Consider the following 18,163-nt stretch of genomic DNA (forward strand, 5'->3'; position numbering starts at 1 on the left):
GCTACCCGAACACCCCCTAATCCAGGACTCCCTCAAGCAAGATTAAGGAGAAACTCTTCTTCGGTCTTCCAATTTGAGAATGACAACGAGAAACACCACCATGAATTATTTATACGCTCCGAAAGAATCAAAAGCAAAGAGATTTAGCCAACGATGAAAAGAATTTAACCGATCTTGGAGAAAGGCGTTTGACTGATGATAATTCATTCTTACGTCAAACTTTGAAAAGAATTTAGGATAGCTCCGGAAAAAATTAGAAGAGTCAGGTAAGATCCTGGGAAAAGACCTGTGGGTTAGGGCCCACTCAAAAGAAACACTGTAGAACGATTAAAAGAGAGAATGCACCGGTTAAATTAAAGGCTTGAATGAGATAACATCCTCGAAAGATCTTGAACGAAAGTAGAGTGGAAACACGAATCTTCGAGATATCTTGAGCACTCCGGAACAATTGAATAGCAAGCGGGGAAGATTAAGAGGTGCACCGGCATAAGTAAGCATTGAAACGAGGAAAACATATGATCAACAAAGCTTGACTTGAAACCACCGAAGAAGAAAAGAATGAAGAATGATGAACTTGAAGCTCCACTAGAATCTTCATGAGAATCACCGGATAAGAACATTGACGGAAAATAATGGAGAGACTTCACATCAATAAGAGGATACTTGATAAAGACATCCGAGTCCTCGAAGAAAAAGGGGGGGGGGGGGGGGAAAACAAAGGTAATTTGGGACGGATGAAACAACACCGTTAAAAGACTTGAGTTGATCTTGCGGATGTTGAAAAAGATTGGATCCACTAGAAGAGAAGCACACCAGTTGAAAAAGGAATTGGCATGATAATCTTGATTATGATGAAGGATTGGTATTCACATCGGAGTATGAGAACACCATTTAGGAAAAGTATGGAATCAACACTTGACTTCGAAGCAACTCGAATACCACAACTGAAAACAAAAACAAAGGATTTGCTTGCAGAATAAGCCAGAACAAACATATGATAGAGATTTCGTCCGAAGCTTTCGTGGTGGGGCCTACGCGGGCTCGATCGTACAACACCATCATGTACAAGGTAGTGCACATGGCATACGAAGCGTCCCCGAGTCGGCATAGCCAAGGACTCTTTAAGACACAACGAGACCACTATGTAAAACCAACCGTGGATAGGCGGACCACTAGACGTCGAACCCCAATTTCATATCATACATCTGTCGGAAAGATATCCTAGAGCTACTTGAATTCCCACTTATAAACTCCCGAAAATTTCCGGTTATGCAATCAGGTGTTGGGGATACAGGGGAAGCATAATATCTCACCCAAAACTAGCAAATCCTACATCCAGCTGTATCCATCCTTCAACACATAACCAAGAAACCTTCGGAAATCATTTACCTCAACCTTCGAAAAGCATCCGTTATACGAGTTATGGAATACTCCCGAACTCCCGCCCCAGTACTGGGTGGCGTCGAGGTTATCTCACCAACAACTGCATAAAAGAGATTTTCGATGTCGGTGAAACTCAGGTATTCTAGAACTGCAACGATAAAATTGTGACGACAACACCTCGGAGCTCAACTCCTCGGGACACTGCCACAACCCCTAAATGACAGGAGGCACCAAGAACAACATTCTCGTCACAAAACCATCGGAACGATTCCAAGATACCCGTGTGATCCAAAAAAAATTTAGTGAAATTTGAGAAGAGAAGAGTCAAAACTCTACGTCAGGATGCCTCACCAGAGCGACGAAAGGACTGAGGAGTAAAAAGAATTCCTAACTCTCCGATATATATAATTCCTAAATGACTCAAAACATTTTTCTAGACTCAACAACGCCAGCGATTCGATCAAGCAGGGGGATCCTAAGTCGGGGAAGGCTCTGATTACCAACTTGTAACACCCTCGATGCGGCCATATCTCCCACGTGTCGAAGCACGACTTAGAGGCATAACCGCATTGAAAGGAATGTCGCAAGTGAGGTAATCTTCACACAACCCATGTAATACATAAGGGAAAGAGATACATAGTTCGCTTACAATCGCCACTTCACACAATACAAGAATAAAGCATTACATCATACAGATACAATCAAGGTCCGACTATGGAACCAAAATAAAAGACGACTACCCCAAATGCTACACAGATCCCCGATCATCCCAACTGGGCTCCACTACTGATCAACTGGAAACGGAACAACATAACGAACACGGTCTTCATCGAGCTCATCCTGGAGCTCGGTTGCGTCACCTGCACGGTTTCATCGGCACCTGCAAACTGGTTTTGGAAGTATCTGTGAGTCACAAGGACTCAGCAATCTCACACCCTCGCGATCAATACTAGTTAAGCTTATAGGTAGGGTAAGGGTATGAAGTGGAGCTGCAGCAAGCGACTAGCATATTTGGTGGCTAACATATACGCAAAAGAGAGCAAGAAGAGAAGGCAAAAGCATGGTCGAACAACTATGATCAAGAAGTGATCCTAGAACAACCTACGTCAAGCATTACACCAACATCGTGTTCACTTCCTGGACTCCGCCAAGAAGAGACCATCACGGTTACACACGCGGTTGATTCATTTTAAGTAAGTTAGGGTTTAAGTTTTCTACAACCGGACATTAACAAATTCCCATCTGCCCATAACCGCGGGCACGGCTTTCGAAAGTTCAAATCCCTACCGGGGTGTCCCAACTTAGCCCATCACAAGCTCTCACAGTCAATGAAGGATATTCCTTCTCCCAAGACAATCCGATCAGACTCGGCATCCCAGTTACAATACATCCTCGACAATGGTAAAACAAGTCCAGCAACACCGCCCGAATGTGCCGACAAATCCCGATAGGAGTTGCACATATCTCATTCTCAGGGCACACTCAGATGAGCAATCCGTACAACTAAAACCAGCCCTCGAGTTTCCCCAAGGTGGCGCTGCAAGGGGCTCTAGTTTGGACCAACACTCAGAGGAGCACTGGCACGGGGGATTAAAATAATGATGACCCTCGGGAGCGCGACTCCCAAGGGAAAAGAGGCTAGGTGGCGAATGGTAAAACCAATGTTGGGCATTGCTGGAGGAGTTTTATTCAAGGCGAACTGTCAAGGGGTTCCCATTATAACCCAACCGTGTAAGGAACGCAAAATCCGGGAACATAACACTGGTATGACGGAAACTAGGGCGGCAAGAGTGGAACAAAACACTAGGCATAAGGCCGAGCCTTCCACCCTTTACCAAGTATATAGATGCATTAATTAAATAAGAGATATTGTGATATCCCAACAATAATATCCATGTTCCAACAAGGAACAAACTCCAATCTTCACCTACAACTAACAACGCTATAAGAGGGGCTGAGCAAAGCGGTAACATAGCCAAACAACGGTTTGCTAGGACAAGGTGGGTTAGAGGCTTGGCTTAACAATATGGGAGGCATGATAAGCAAGTGGTAGGTATCGCAGCATAGGCATAGCAAAAGAGCGAGCAACTAGCAAGCAAAGATAGAAGTGATTTCGAGGGTATGGTCATCTTGCCTGAAATCCCGCAAGGAAGAAGAACGAGTCCATGAAGAAGATAAACGGACGTAGTCGAACGGTTCCCCACAAACGCGACGTTATCGGAACCAACCCGAAGAAGCAACATCGGAAAGAAGCACACAACATAGTAAACAACCAACACATGAACATGGTATGATATGATATGCGGGATGCGATATGTGATGCATATGCATGATTTGGAAATGAATGATTAAACCTGACCTCAACTTGGAAAACCAAGAGTGCCACTGGAAAGAGGAGTTGATTTCGGTTGAAATCGATATAAAGGTCACCGGAATCGGATGCACGGTTTGGAAAAGGCAAGCAAAACGAATATGGCACCGGTCTGCGATTAACAGCAAGTAGCCTTGTAAATGCATATAGATAACTATGCTACAGCACTCAAACATAGCAACAAAATACATGGCAGGGATACACTCATGATGATTGACAAAAGATGAACACTAAGCTATGGCTAATTCACTCATTAACAGGTTCAAACAAGCATGGAAAAAGAGCAAAAGATAACAGGTTTCAGACTTAGTGAAATTAACAGCATGTCAGGAATTTATCATCTGGAAGCAATGTTTAGAGCATGATAACTACATGCTACGGGAACATATCATGGCAAATCAAGGCATGGCATGAAGCTCCTCAAAGTATAAAACAAAAGTCCCTTAGTGACCATGAGCCAAAAGGGATCAGAAAATACAATTGCAAGCATGTGAACATAGCAAAAACATAAACAGATTCAGACACTAGAGCATGGCAAAACAGATAACAGGTAGGCATGTTTACGAGCTCGATACACTCACTACAAAGCATGGCATGATAATCTAAGAATACATCCATCAAGAAGACATGGCATAGAATCTAGACATGGCAAGAACAACAACATAGCATGCACGGATCAATAGCAACATCCTCGGCAAAATCGCTAAACATGTCAACAATCTGCCAGGAACATTTAATAGCAAAAGTAGAGCTCGATTGACTCAAGCTAGGGTGCTCCATAAATGCAAACAAAGACATGGATGGATAGAGAACCACAATATTAATAAAACATCCTTACTGATCATGCCCAAAAGATGCATGGATCACTAGGAAACAACATGAACATATGGCATAACAACAAAAACAGGACAAGGACTTAGTGAAATTCTAAGTCCCTGAAATCAGCATCATTGAGTAAGCTACTTTGCATGCTTGTGCTAGTCACCACAAAGATCACAAAAATACATGGCATACACCCCTGTAAAGATGGCATGGCATATAACAAAACACATGTAGAGCTCAGGATCATAGCATGCACACAATAATCATGGAAAAAATGACAAAAGGCCATTTGCTGAAACAGATCTGACATATTCATCACATAGCCCTCTTCCAACAGCATTTCGGGCATCAAGATGAGCTCAGATGAAAATGATGCAATGAGATGAAATGATGTACTCGTCGAGACGAACATTTTGATATGCTACACGCGCGAATCAGAGCTACGATGAAGAAGTTAAGGCATGACGAAGTATGCAAAATAATTAGGGTTAGAGACGAAAAAGTCAACCGAGGGGGATTTTCAGATCTGAGATCCAGATCGGGCGGCACGTGGAACGAGGAACGCCGGGGAGCTGTTCGCCGGAGTGGTTGAAGACGGCCGGAGCGAGCGGGGCCGGCCGGAGAGGAAGAAGGAGAGCCCGGGCGGAGGAAGCTCGCCGACGAGGGGCTCGGGCGCGTGGTGGAGCGGGCGGGCCGCGGCGGTGCGGTGCGGCGGTGCTGCACCGGCGAGAAGGCGCCGACAACAAGGTGATGGCGATGGCGGTGGGGAGCTTGGATGGCGGCGCGGGGGAGGCACGGCCTCGGCGGCGGCGGGTGCTCCCAGGCGCAGGGCGGTGAACGGAGCGCGGGGCGCTCGGGGCCCAGGGCGGCTCGGGCGGGCCTCCCACAAGCCTCAGCAGCGCCGGCGGAGAGAGAGGGAGGCGGGGACAGGTGGCGCGTGCTGGTTGGAGGAGAGCGGCGGCGGAGACGACATGGCACGCCCTGATTCGTCGGGGTGACGCGTCCGGCGGACATGTCCGGTGCGGGTTGGACGTGTCCGGCGGCGCGAGGAGGGAGATGGCTAGGGTTTTGGGGAAAAGATCCGAAAACGAAAATGAAGGGGTCTATATATAGAGGTAGAGGGAGCTAGGGAGCTCCAAATGAGGTGCGGTTTGCGGCCACGCGATCGTGATCGAACGGTCGAGATGATGGGAGAGGTTTGGGTGGGTTTTGGGCCACTTTCAAGGGGTGTTGGGCTGCAACACACACGAGGCCTTTTCGGTCCCTCGGTTAACCGTTGGAGTATCAAACGATGTCCAAATGGCACGAAACTTGACAGGCGGTCTACCGGTAGTAAACCAAGGCCACATGACAAGTCTCGGTCCAATCCGAAAACGTTTAACACCCGCACACGAAAAGAGGTAAAAAGGGACACCGGGTGACATAGGAGCGCCGGATTGCAAAACGGACAACGGGGAAAATGCTCGGAAGCATGAGACGAACATGTATGCAAATGAAATGCACATGATGACATGATATGCAATGCATGACACGCAAGCAATGACAAGGCAACAACAGCGAATAACTGGAAGACACCAGGCACATCGGTCTCGGGGCGTTACAGGTAGGTTAGCGGCGGCTAGGTTGGAGCGCCTGGATCGCCCGCGGGGGGCGACACGGGGCTGGGCTCGATTCAGTTCTGGTGGATCCAGAGACCAGATTGCTAGCTTTGCTTTCTATGTGGATTTTCCACATAACTTGGATAGTTAGCTTTCTTTGCAGAAACCAGCCGACTCGGGTTCAAGTCATAAACATGTCAAACATGTGTGCTCACTTGTCATTCTCAATTTTCACCTCCCGTCTCTAGTCGTGCGTACATCCGACCCCTTCGCCTCTTCTCCAAGAAAAAAAAGCGGCTAGGGTTTCTGCCTCTCGATGGCAGTGCCGCCGATCTGCCTCTTCTTCTGTGGCTTTAGGACCATGGGGGCGCGATGGATTCCGGTCCTTAACAGCGGGAGGGCTCCATTTTAGCATATGTTTCTTTGAGTGTTGCTATGGTTTGTGTCCTGTTCGGGAAGAAGAGACGACGGTGGATCCCTAAAAATGAAATAAGATTCTCCCCGCCTAGACCCCGTCCCAGTGAAGCATATATCATCGTCGGAGGATGTGTGGAAGTATGTCTCTGGTGGATCACGCAGGATTTGGGTGATTATTTTTGGTGGATCCGTTCGGATCTTCGCTTCGTTCATCAACGTCATTGTGTTTTTAGGTTGGATCCTTTAGATCTACGCTTCTCTTCATTGGTGACGATTGTTGTTCTGGTGCGCTGGTCCAATGGGGCCTTAGCACGACGACTTCGTGACTATCTACTACAACATGTTTTACCCGACTCCAGTGAGGAAGTGGTGATGATGGCGGCGCGCCTTTGACTCGCTTTAGTGATTGTTGTCGTCGTTAGGTGGCATACGAATTTGAGTGTAATTTTTATTATTTCTAGTGTTCGTTGTACTACCATGATTGTTGATGAATATATTAGAAAAAATTTCATATTTTTTTCACCGGCTCAGTTTTCATTGGCGTTGGCAAGGGGTTCAAGAAAATGGAAGCAAGTTGGGCCGGGATAGGTACTCTCCGTTTATTTCTTCGTCTTGAAGGAAAAAGGCGACCGCACTGGTGCCTCCCGCCAGAAGAGCTTCTCCGCCGTCGTCCTCCGATGGCTATCCTCCGCCGGTGATCTCGGTTGTCAATGGTGAGGGAGTTGTCAGATCCACGTGTGTGGATAGTTTTAGGCTAGACTAGTTTTAGTTTTTAGATTGTTCATCGTCTTAGCTTTGGCAGCGGTGATGACAACGCTTAATAATTTTTTTCAGATCCTACTCTGATGAGGCGTTCGGTCCTATGGTTGGAGGTGGATCTGGAATCCAGACTGTTCAAGTAAGGATGGTGCAGCAGTGGCGGCATCCTCGTGGTGGATTTGTGTCCTTGGGCTCCGGCGTTGTGATGACGTTTTCTCCAACACCCAATGATGAATATTGAAAGAAAATGAAGAGGAAGGTGTTGACACACGAACACGTCACGTGTACCCTCGACGCCGGGGGTGATGCACCGCAGCTCATGTCGAAGGAGACCCGACCGACAGCGCGATACGCAAGACAGTCGGCGGGCGCTTTTGCAGACCCAAAACCCCGCGCACCCGGGAGGGACCCCGTCAGGGATTGCAGCGGCTATGGGCTGCCCTAGGTCGATTCGCTCACCCTAGAGCCTCGAGACTCGCAGCTCTCAAACACGAAGAACAGCGAAGAACGAGAGAGAAAAAACGGTGGGGAGATAAAACGTAGACTGAAAAAGTAGTATATTGATTTGTTCGATTGTGTGTTGTTTCAATCGGCCGTCACCCCCAACATATATAAGAGGCGGCTGGACTTCCCGTACAAGCAAAGGATTCATCTAGGCTTTCCATACAAGAAAATTACATTAATTCACGTCCTCCAGTTCTAATTCCAATCCAACTCGGATTCAGCCCGTATCTGGCCCAAACTTCTGTCCTGTTCCTTGTACAGGCCGTGGAATTTGCATATAACCTCCGATTGAGAAGATCAAAGTACCAAATTTATGAGCCTCGACGAGACGAACAACTCTTTTGTTGATCATTTTTCCAAATAAGATCATCTTCAATACTTTACGAGGTCATTTTTAACTTTCGGCCGGATTTGGTCATGCAGTTTTCTTGGTGGTCCGAGTATTTCAGCAACTCTACAGGTTGTATACTAGCTCAGATGATGATGACTCCAAAAGCAAAGTTGACCGTTTCGACGATACGCATAACTTCCGTGTAGAACACTTTTCTATCTGAGATCATCTGAATAACCTTTCGAGCCCATCTCCAACTTCTGGTCGGGTTGACCCCGGCAAGCTTTCCACCTCGGTAAGCTCTCTAGCCCGGCAACCTTTCACCCCGGCAAGCTTTCACATCGGCAATCTTTCACGCCGGCAAGGTTTTCACCCCGGCAAGGTTTTCACCCCGGCAAGGTTTTCATTCAGCCGGCAAAGGCCAAATAACTCACGCGACCTATCAGACACTTCCTAGGTGGGTGTCTGGTCCCTCACGTCACTTTTTCACGCAAGGCCAGCCCGCAAAGTGTTGCCTCTAACGTTTGCATACGAACTCGGATTGGGAAAATTTTTATATCAAAATCGATCGTTTCGATGAGACGAAAACAATTCGTGTAGATCATTTTTCCATATGAGGCCGTCTTGGGGCGCAATCAGCCGAATAGTGTTCTAAATACAAAATCTCAGTACTTTGAACACAACTTCGGCCTTAGAGATGAGACCGGCTGGTTATGGCCCAAATATCAAAGTTTCTCCTTTTGAAGATACATAACTTCCTTATTTTGAACACTTTTTATTTGAGGCCATTTTAATCATGTTTTTGACCATGCCAAAATCCGGCGTCAACACATGCCCTCCTGTTTTTCGGCAAAGTTTGTGTGCCGAAAAATAACTTGCGCATAGCTTGTTCTAAGGACGATGTCAACACTCCATCGGCCATTTATTTTCCTCAGGACGATAATCAGGTATCGGCCATGTTTGTGCTAAGGGTGATAATCATATATCGGCCATTGCCTACTTAGGCTTCTTGCCACACACTAGGGTGGTATTTCTTCAAGTACTTGCCATTGAGAGCTCGAGGTAATAGTTCCCCTTGTACGGATTCCACCAAATAAGAGTTTTCGAGAACTATTCTTGTAATCCTAAAAGGGCCTTCCCAACTTGGAGACCACTTCCCGAATTTTATGTTTCTTGAACCAATCGGCAGAATTACTTTCCAGACAAGATTGCCAACTTGAAAATTCTTCAACTTAACTTTCTTATTGTAAGCTCTTGCTACCCTCAACTTGTCCCTCTCTATGGCCTTTAAAGCAGCCAAACGTTTATCGGCAACCTCATCAATATTGTCCATCATCAAGTTATAAAAGTCTACCGCCGATAAATCATTTTGTTTGGCTATTCTCAAAGCATTCAAATTTACTTCCACCGGTAAAACAGCCTCTTGACCGTATACTAGCTCATATGGAGTCACTTTCGTAGCACCATGCCTTGAGATCCTATGTGCCCACAAAGCTTCAGACAACAACTCATGCCATCTCCTTGGATTATCCTCATTCTTCTTCTTGATGAGTTTGATTAAAATTTTATTGCTAGGCTCATCTTGTCCATTGGCTTGGGCATAATATGGAGAGGAATTGAGCAACTTTATGTTATAAGATTCGGCAAATTCTCTGACTTGATGTGACATGAAAGATGAGCCTTGATCTGTAGTCAACGTTTGAGGAATGACGGATCTATGAATAATGTGCTCAGTTATGAATTTAATTACCTCTGTATGTGTCATGTTCTTGAGAGGTACTGCTTCAGACCATTTAGTGTAATAATCGGTTGCTACCAATATGAACCGATGCCCCTTTGAGGAAGACGGATGAATTTGTCCAATAAAGTCTAAACCCCATCCTCTAAAAGGCCACGGCTTGATAATGGGATGTAACATAGCAGCAGGAGCCAACTGAATATCACCAAATTTTTGACAAGCTTCACACCCTTTATAATATCTGAAGCAATCATTAATCATAGTCGGCCAATAAAACCCAGCACGTCACAGTAACCATTTCATCTTGGGGGACGACTGATGAGTGCCACAAATACCTTCATGGACCTCTCCCATAGCAATTCTCGCTTGGTCCTCATCCAAGCACTTTAAAAGAACATCATCAACTGTTCAGCGATAGAGACCATCATCTCTCATTGTGTATTTTGAAAGCCATGCACCGAACAGCCATGTCCACCCTTCTACTAGGATCACACAATAATCAATGATGGGTTTCCTCCAGTCTTAATTTTCTCCTGCATTGAATATTTCATTAGTGGCCGAAACGGTGGGCTCCGGTTCGGCCTCCCCTATGTTGGCAAGACTAGACATCGGCTTTCCAGAAATATGAAACATGCCATGATCAACATGATAGCATGATGCTTGTTGTGGCAACTCATTTGCTTTCCAATTGTCATGTCTAGATATATGAGCAATGCTAAAATAATCCAAAGTAGAAATTATATCTAGACATTTATCAAGATAAACATTAAGTGATTCGTCAAAACATTGAAAGACTTTGGATATTTGTTGCACTACTAATAACGAATCACCATAAGCCTCAATATGTGTAACAGCTATAGCAAGTAACATCTCTAGGCCGAATAATAATGCTTCATATTCAGCTTAATTGTTTGTACAAGAATATTCTAAGCGGCATGATGCTTTAAAAACAACACCATGAGGAGATATGTAAACAATACCAACACCATGGCCATTTCTACAAACTGAACCATCAAAATATAATCTCCATGGTACTAGTGAGACCAGGTTTACATAAACATCATGATTGCCATCAACCCGATGTTCAATAATAAAATTAGCTACGATTTGGCCTTTCATGGACTTTAGAGATTCATAGGCCAAATCATATTCAATAAAAGCATAAGCCCACTTGCCAATTCTACCACTAAGAATTGGTCTATGCAACATGTACTTAATGACATCGGTTTGGTAAGCCACTATGCAAACACTCGGCACTAGGTAATGTCTCAATTTTGTGCAAGCATAATACAAGCATAGACATAACTTTTCAATAAATGTATACCTTGTCTCAGCGTCCAATAAACGGCGGCTCAAATAAGTGATGACATGTTCTTTTCCTTCGGTTTCTTGAGTTAGAATAGCACCAATAACTCCTTCATCTGCTGCAATGTAAAGCCTGAAGGGTTCCCTATGTTTGGGTGCTTTCATCACCGGAGGAGTGCACAAATAATTCTTGATCATATCAAATGCTTCTTGTTGTTTTGCCCCCCAAGTGAAATCAGCATCATTCTTTAACCGAAGGATAGGAGTAAACGCATCAACCTTTCCTGACAGATTAGCTGAGAATCTCCTCAAATAATTGACCTTGCCAATGAATTTTTGCATATCTCGTTTGCATGTTGGAGCCTCCACTTTCTATATGGCCTCTATTTTTTGGGGATCAATCTCTATGCCATCTTCATGAATAATGAAACCCAAAAACTTGCCAGCTGACACGCCGAATGCACACTTTAAAGGATTCATCTGCAGTCCATACTTTTTCATTATTTCAAAAGCTAAACGCAAATTAGCCAAGTGAGATTCAAAAGCATCCGATTTGACAACAATATCATCAATATAGACTTCAAGTATGACACCGAGTAAGTCATGAAAAATCAAATTCATAGCCCCTTGGTGTGTGGCTCCAACATTTGTTAATCCAAATGTCATCACTGTCCACTCGAATAAACCAAGGAAACCAGGGCATCGAAAAGTTGTCTTGGACATGTCCTCTTCGGCCATAAAAATTTGATTGTATCCGGCATTGCCATCTAGAAAGCTAATAACCTTATGTCCAGAAGCATCATTAATAAGCATATCGGCTATTGGCATGGGATACTCATGTTTGGGTGTAGCCCTATTCAAGTCTTTGAAGTCAATGCACACCCTCAACTTGCCGGATCCTTTCTTTTCCACTGGGACAATGTTATAAATCCACTTGACATACCTGCAAGGTCTGATAAAATTAGCTTTAAGCAAACGACCGATCTCCTCCTTGATCCGGTCATATGTTTTTGGGTTAAACTTTCTGGCCGATTGTTTATATGGTCTAAAACCAGCCTTTATAGGTAACCGATGCTCCACTAGTTCTCGGCTTAAACCTGGCATCTCATGATATTCCCATGCAAAGCAACAACCATATTCTTTCAATAGCTCGATTAACTTGGCTTTCAAATTTTTGTTTACAAACGTCGGTTGAGCGATTGAACCATCTCCAATATCTATCTCTTCTAATGGATCGGTCAATGTAAAACCTTGTCCAAGTTTATCCATGTCATCCAACTCCTCTATAGACTCATATATATTGTTCTCGCTGGACCGATATTTTACAAGACGTTTTTGTAACCACTCGGAACTAGAATCCATTTAAACATATCATACCTTGGAGCCGATTACATTCAGTCGGCTTTAAAGAGACGGGCACGAAACCATTCTTAGTCGCGCTGAGAAAATCAAACTCTGACAAGTCACGCCCCGTCAAGCAAGTAGCATTAGGGTGTTGCCAATCCACCGATGCATCGGCCAAAGCAACATAGGCCGAGTTATCCGCATGAATGACTTCCACTTCATCATCAACCCACTGGATCAAAAACTGGTGCATAGTGGATGGCACGCACTGGTTTACATGAACCCAATCACGGCCTAGTATGATGTTGTAGTTACCTTGCACCTCAGCGACAAACAATGCAGTAGCCAAAGTTTTGCTTCCGACTGTAAGCTCCACATACATCACACCTTTGGCTTCAGTTTTCTCTTTGCCTTCAAATCCATTGAGCACCATATTCGTCTTTATCAGCTCTTCATCAGGCAAACCCAATTTCTTGAAGACCGAATAGGGCATAAGATTTACCACAGCACCACCATCAACAAGCATTCGACTGAGTGGCGATCCGTTGATATGACCTCTGAGATACAACGGTTTCAAATGTGTCACTGGGTCTTTTGGTTTCTCGAATATTGTGTTTTAGGGCCAAAATCCAGCTGAGCCACCTTCCTCATCTACAGCACGAAACTCAGCGGGTAAGTAATACACCATATTAAAACCCATACCTTTATGAACCGGTGTAGACTCGTAATCTAACATATCCTCCTCTTCCCCTGGTGTATCCACCAATTTTAAAATTTGTTCGAGCGAAGAGGAAGAAATAGGTAATGTCGACGATGCAATGATTACATCGTCCTCTTTTGGTGGTGTAGGTGATGTTGTGATAGGTGTAAAAGCCATTGTATCTTGTATTTTTTTAGGCCTCCACATTTGTTTTGTAGGAACCATGGGCCGACTATCATTGAACAACTTATCCCTTTGCTTATCGGCCTCTTGTTCTGTCATTTCTTAACTCCTTAACCTCTGTAGTTTCCTCTTTCGTGTCTTTGTTAGCCCTGGAGGACACCACTTTGGATGAGTGTATTTAGGATCTCTCGTCTTTACTTGGCTGGTGCTTGCTTCATGGTCATTAGCCAAGTGCTTTGGCGCGATAGCAAGTATCGGCTCAGTCGGATTGCTATGCATAATCGGCTGCTATATGGTGAATGTTTCGGTGCCCAAGATGAGTGAGTCGGCATCGATTTTTTCCTTGCCTTTGCTTGACTCGACCGTTGCAGCACTTGGCGACTTAACACGCCATTCTTGCTTGCCGACCCTTTTTTGATTATCTTGCATTGGCCGATTGACACCATTGTTCAAACGGCTTCGTGTGGGATAAGAAAGTCTCTCATGAATGGGCCTCCTCAGTTCTGCCCAACCCGGATGAAAAGCATAAGGGGCCATTGGGGGCTGCCACCATCCTCCATTGAAGTCTCCCATGTAGTATGGCACATAGGGGGGTGGCGGCATCCATGGTCCTGGCACCCACGACCCATATGGCCTTGCATGATGCTGAAATTCTTTCCGAGGAGGTGACCTTGAGCGCTTCAAATTCGATGAGCGGTTAGAGCTAGAACCGGTCGCATGATTGACATACCTGGACAACAACATATCAAAAGTTGTCTTGATTTTCTTGTGCTGCACTTTAGCTTTATTCGTCTTCCACTTACCAACCTCTGGATTCTTGGGCTTAACAAATTTGACATGAGTGTTCTCTTGCACTTGTGGTTGCCCCCCGAGTGTCGGATTCTTGATGGTGATCTTGATTATCTCCTTGCCACCGGGTTGCTTGTCAAGCACGACTTGTCTCCCCAAGACCTTGTTGCCTTCCTTGTTTTTCGTGGGCTCACCAACAATGATATTAGCTTTATTAGTAGATTCGGCTACCTCCGGCCGGATGAGTAGCTTCTTCCCCTCCAAATCCATGGTATTCATTGGAAAAGGTTGTTTATCAACTTGCATCTCAAAAAAATTCAATCGTCCGTCATTAATGTACGATTGTATCTGTCGTCGAAAACATTGCAATCGTTAGTAGCATGAGAAAAAGAATTATGATACTTGCAATAAGCACGCCATTTTAGCTCTTCAAATTGCGGTAAAGTATGAGATATTCTAATAAACTTGGCTTGCAACAAAGCATCAAATATTCTATCACACTTAGCAATGTTGAAAGTAAATTTCATCTCTTCATCACGATTCTTATGAATCAGTTTCAGATCATTGCAAGTAAAGGGTTTGGCCTTAGATGACCAAACAAATTCAGTAGCAAAAACATCACCCTCATCGTCCGAGTGATCACTATCATATTCAACCATATTCATCTTTGGACGGTCGGCTTTGTATCTATGCACTTCTTTGAGATCTTTGCTTCGGCTTTCCTGAGCCAAAGCCCTTTGTAAGACTTGGTTGATATTTAAGAACTCATAGCCTTCTAGCTTTTCTCTAATGGGAATCCTCAAATCACTCAGCACTAGGTCCGCCAAGTCCCTCTCGGTTATCACCAAACTAAAACACCGATTTTTTGTTTCTCTAATGTTTTGACGTAATCGGAGACCGATTCATCATGCTTCTGTTTAACCGATGTTAGATGTGACAACTTGAGTTCATTGTCGCCGCTATAAAAGTGATCATGAAATTTCTGCTCTAGCTGCGACCAAACTCGAATGGAACCATGTGGTAAAGAAGAAAACCATGAAAATGTGGTACCAGTTAATGATAAAGGAAATAAATGCACTTTCAATCCATTTAATGAGCCTGCCTCTCCCAATTGTGCTAAATATTGACTAACATGCTCCCAGGTGGTTTTTGTGCCTTCTCCATTAAACTTAACAAAATCTGGAAGTTTATATCCTGGAGGGCACTGGATGGCATCAAAGTACTCGGGGTACGGCTTTTGGTAAATCCGATTCCGAGGTAGCTCAACTCCAAAATTCTCTCGAAGTATCTTAGCCATATCCTCTCTAAGATTAGCTAGACCATCATCCATAGTGGACGATGCAGCTTGTGGCAGTGGCATAGAAGGAGTAGGGTTACTAGCTGTAGGTAGGAATTGTGGCATGTACATCGACCCATAATTTGGTAGTGGTCGAGTGGATGTGGTTGTAGGTAGGGTTTGGTTCGGCGTTGCCACCGAACTTGTCATGTTCATAATAGGATTAATGGGTGCAGCCACAACCTGATTTGTTTGGGTAGGATAATAAGTCATCGGCATGGGAGGCGCCGATGAGATAGGTAAAGCTAGATTAGGGTTTTGCACACTAGAAGCTACACCATCATTACCACTAGACGATTAAGATATATTCTTCTAAGCATTAGTATTTTCTATGAAAGTTTGATAGACTAGATTGTTACCATCAGCAATACAACTCTCAGTCTCAGCCCACTGCTCAGGAGAAAAGGTAGTACTCACAGAGGGTATAACCTGCTCGGCTTGAAGAGGAGGGAACTTGATTTCTTCAATCAAAGTGATGTTGCCTTGGCGATCCTTCTTGAACTTTGTAAGGAATTCCTGCAAGTCCTTCTCCTTGCGCGCCTTCTTGTACTCCTCATAGACTTCGCAATGATCGAACGATGTCTCATCAAGACTGGGCTTGATGATGTTATCGGCGTCTACCTCAGATGGCTTGGGAAGATCGGACATGGTGGATGATGACGATTGATCTTCAGTCCCCAACGGAGTCGCCAAAAAGTGTGTTGACACACAAACATGTCACGTGTACCCTCGACGCCGGGGGTGATGTACCGCAGCTCACGTCGAAGGAGACCCGGCCGACAGCACGCAAGATAGTCGGCGGACGCTTTTGCAGACCCGAAACCCCGCGCACCCGGGAGGGACCCCGTCAGGGATTGCGGCGGCTATGGGCTGCCCTAGGTCGATTTGCTCGCCCCTAGAGCCTCGAGACTCGCAGCTCTCAAACACGAAAAACTGCGAAGAACGAGAGAGAGAAAACGGCGGGGAGATAATAGACTAAAAAAGTAGTATATTGATCTGTTCGATTGTGTGTTGTTTCAATCGGCCGTCACCCCCAACATATATAAGAGGCGGCTGGACTTCCCGTACAAGCAAATGATTCATCTAGGCTTTCCTTACAAGAAAATTACATCAAATCACGTCCTCTAGTTCTAATTCCAATCCAACTCGGATTCAGCCCGAAACTTATGTCTTGTTCCTTGTACAGGCCGTGGAATTTGCATATGACCTCCAATTGAGAAGATCGAAATACCAAATTTATGAGCCTCGACGAGACGAACAACTCTCTTGTTGATCATTTTTCCAAATAAGGTCATCTTCAATACTTTACGAGGTCATCTTTAACTTCCAGTCGGATTTGGTCATGCAGTTTTCTTGGCTGACAGAGTCTTTCAGAAACTCTACAGGCTGTATACTATCTCAGATGATGATGACTCTAAAAACAAAGTTGACCGTTTCGACGATACGCACAACTTCCATGTAGAACACTTTTCTATCCGAGGTCATCTGAGTAACCTTTCGAGCCCATCTCCAACTTCCAGTCGGGTTGACCCCGGCAAGCTTTCCACCCCGGCAAGCTCTCTACCCCGGCAAGCTTTCTACCCTGGCAAGATTTCACATCAGCAAGCTTTCACACCGGCAAGGTTTTCACCCCAGCAAGGTTTCCACCCCGGCAAGGTTTTCATTCAGCTGGCAAAGGCCAAATAACTCACGCGGCCCATCGGACACTTCCTAGGTGGGTGTCTGGTCCCTCGCGTCACTTTTTCACTCAGGGCCAGCCCGCGAAGTGTTGCCTCTAACTTTTGCATATGAACTCGGATTGGGACAATTTCTATATCAAAATTGATCGTTTCAACGAGACGAAGACAATTCGTGTAGATCATTTTTTCCATATGAGGCCGTCTTGGGGGCGTAATCAGCCGAATAATGTTCTGAATACAAAATCTCAGTACTTTGAACACAACTTCGGCCTTAGAGATGAGACCGGATGGTTATGGCCCAAATATCAAAGTTTCTCCTTTTGAAAATACAGAACTTGCTTATTTTTGAACACTTTTTATTTGAGGTCATTTTAATCGTGTTTTTGACCATGCCAAAATCTGGCGTCAACAGAAAGGGTGGGGCAATGTTAACGGTTTGACGAAAATGGCACTAACTCGCAATTTTTTAGTTCAAAATAAGGTTAAAATTTTGATACTGGCTGGGCGAATACTAGTAATTTTGTTTTTCCAATTTTTGGAAGGGGTGGGCGGGCTCGAGCCTGTCGAAGCCCCCCCCCCCCTCCCCCTAAATTCGCCACTATCAGCACCGGCCGGAGCTTGGGAGGTAGTCTAGGAGCGGATGCAAATTGTGATCTACGTCGGCGGCATCTGGAAGATGGTGGATCGTGTACTGGCTTCGTGGTACGTGGATGGCAGGTGTGGTTTCCTCCTCCATCGTCTTAGTCATGTAGGAGTGCTAGGTCTGGAGTTTGATGGCGTGTTCGGAGTGTTGCCCCGGTCTAATCGTTCAACGGTGATGGTTTCGCCTCTGGCGAGCCACCTTGGAGGTTTGCAGAGCTGCATATCAGCGATGGAGCCACGTCGAGTTCGAGTGTGAAGGTGA

The sequence above is a fragment of the Triticum urartu genome, chromosome 4 (assembly GCF_003073215.2).
Source record: "Triticum urartu cultivar G1812 chromosome 4, Tu2.1, whole genome shotgun sequence".
Taxonomy (NCBI): Eukaryota; Viridiplantae; Streptophyta; class Magnoliopsida; order Poales; family Poaceae; genus Triticum; species Triticum urartu.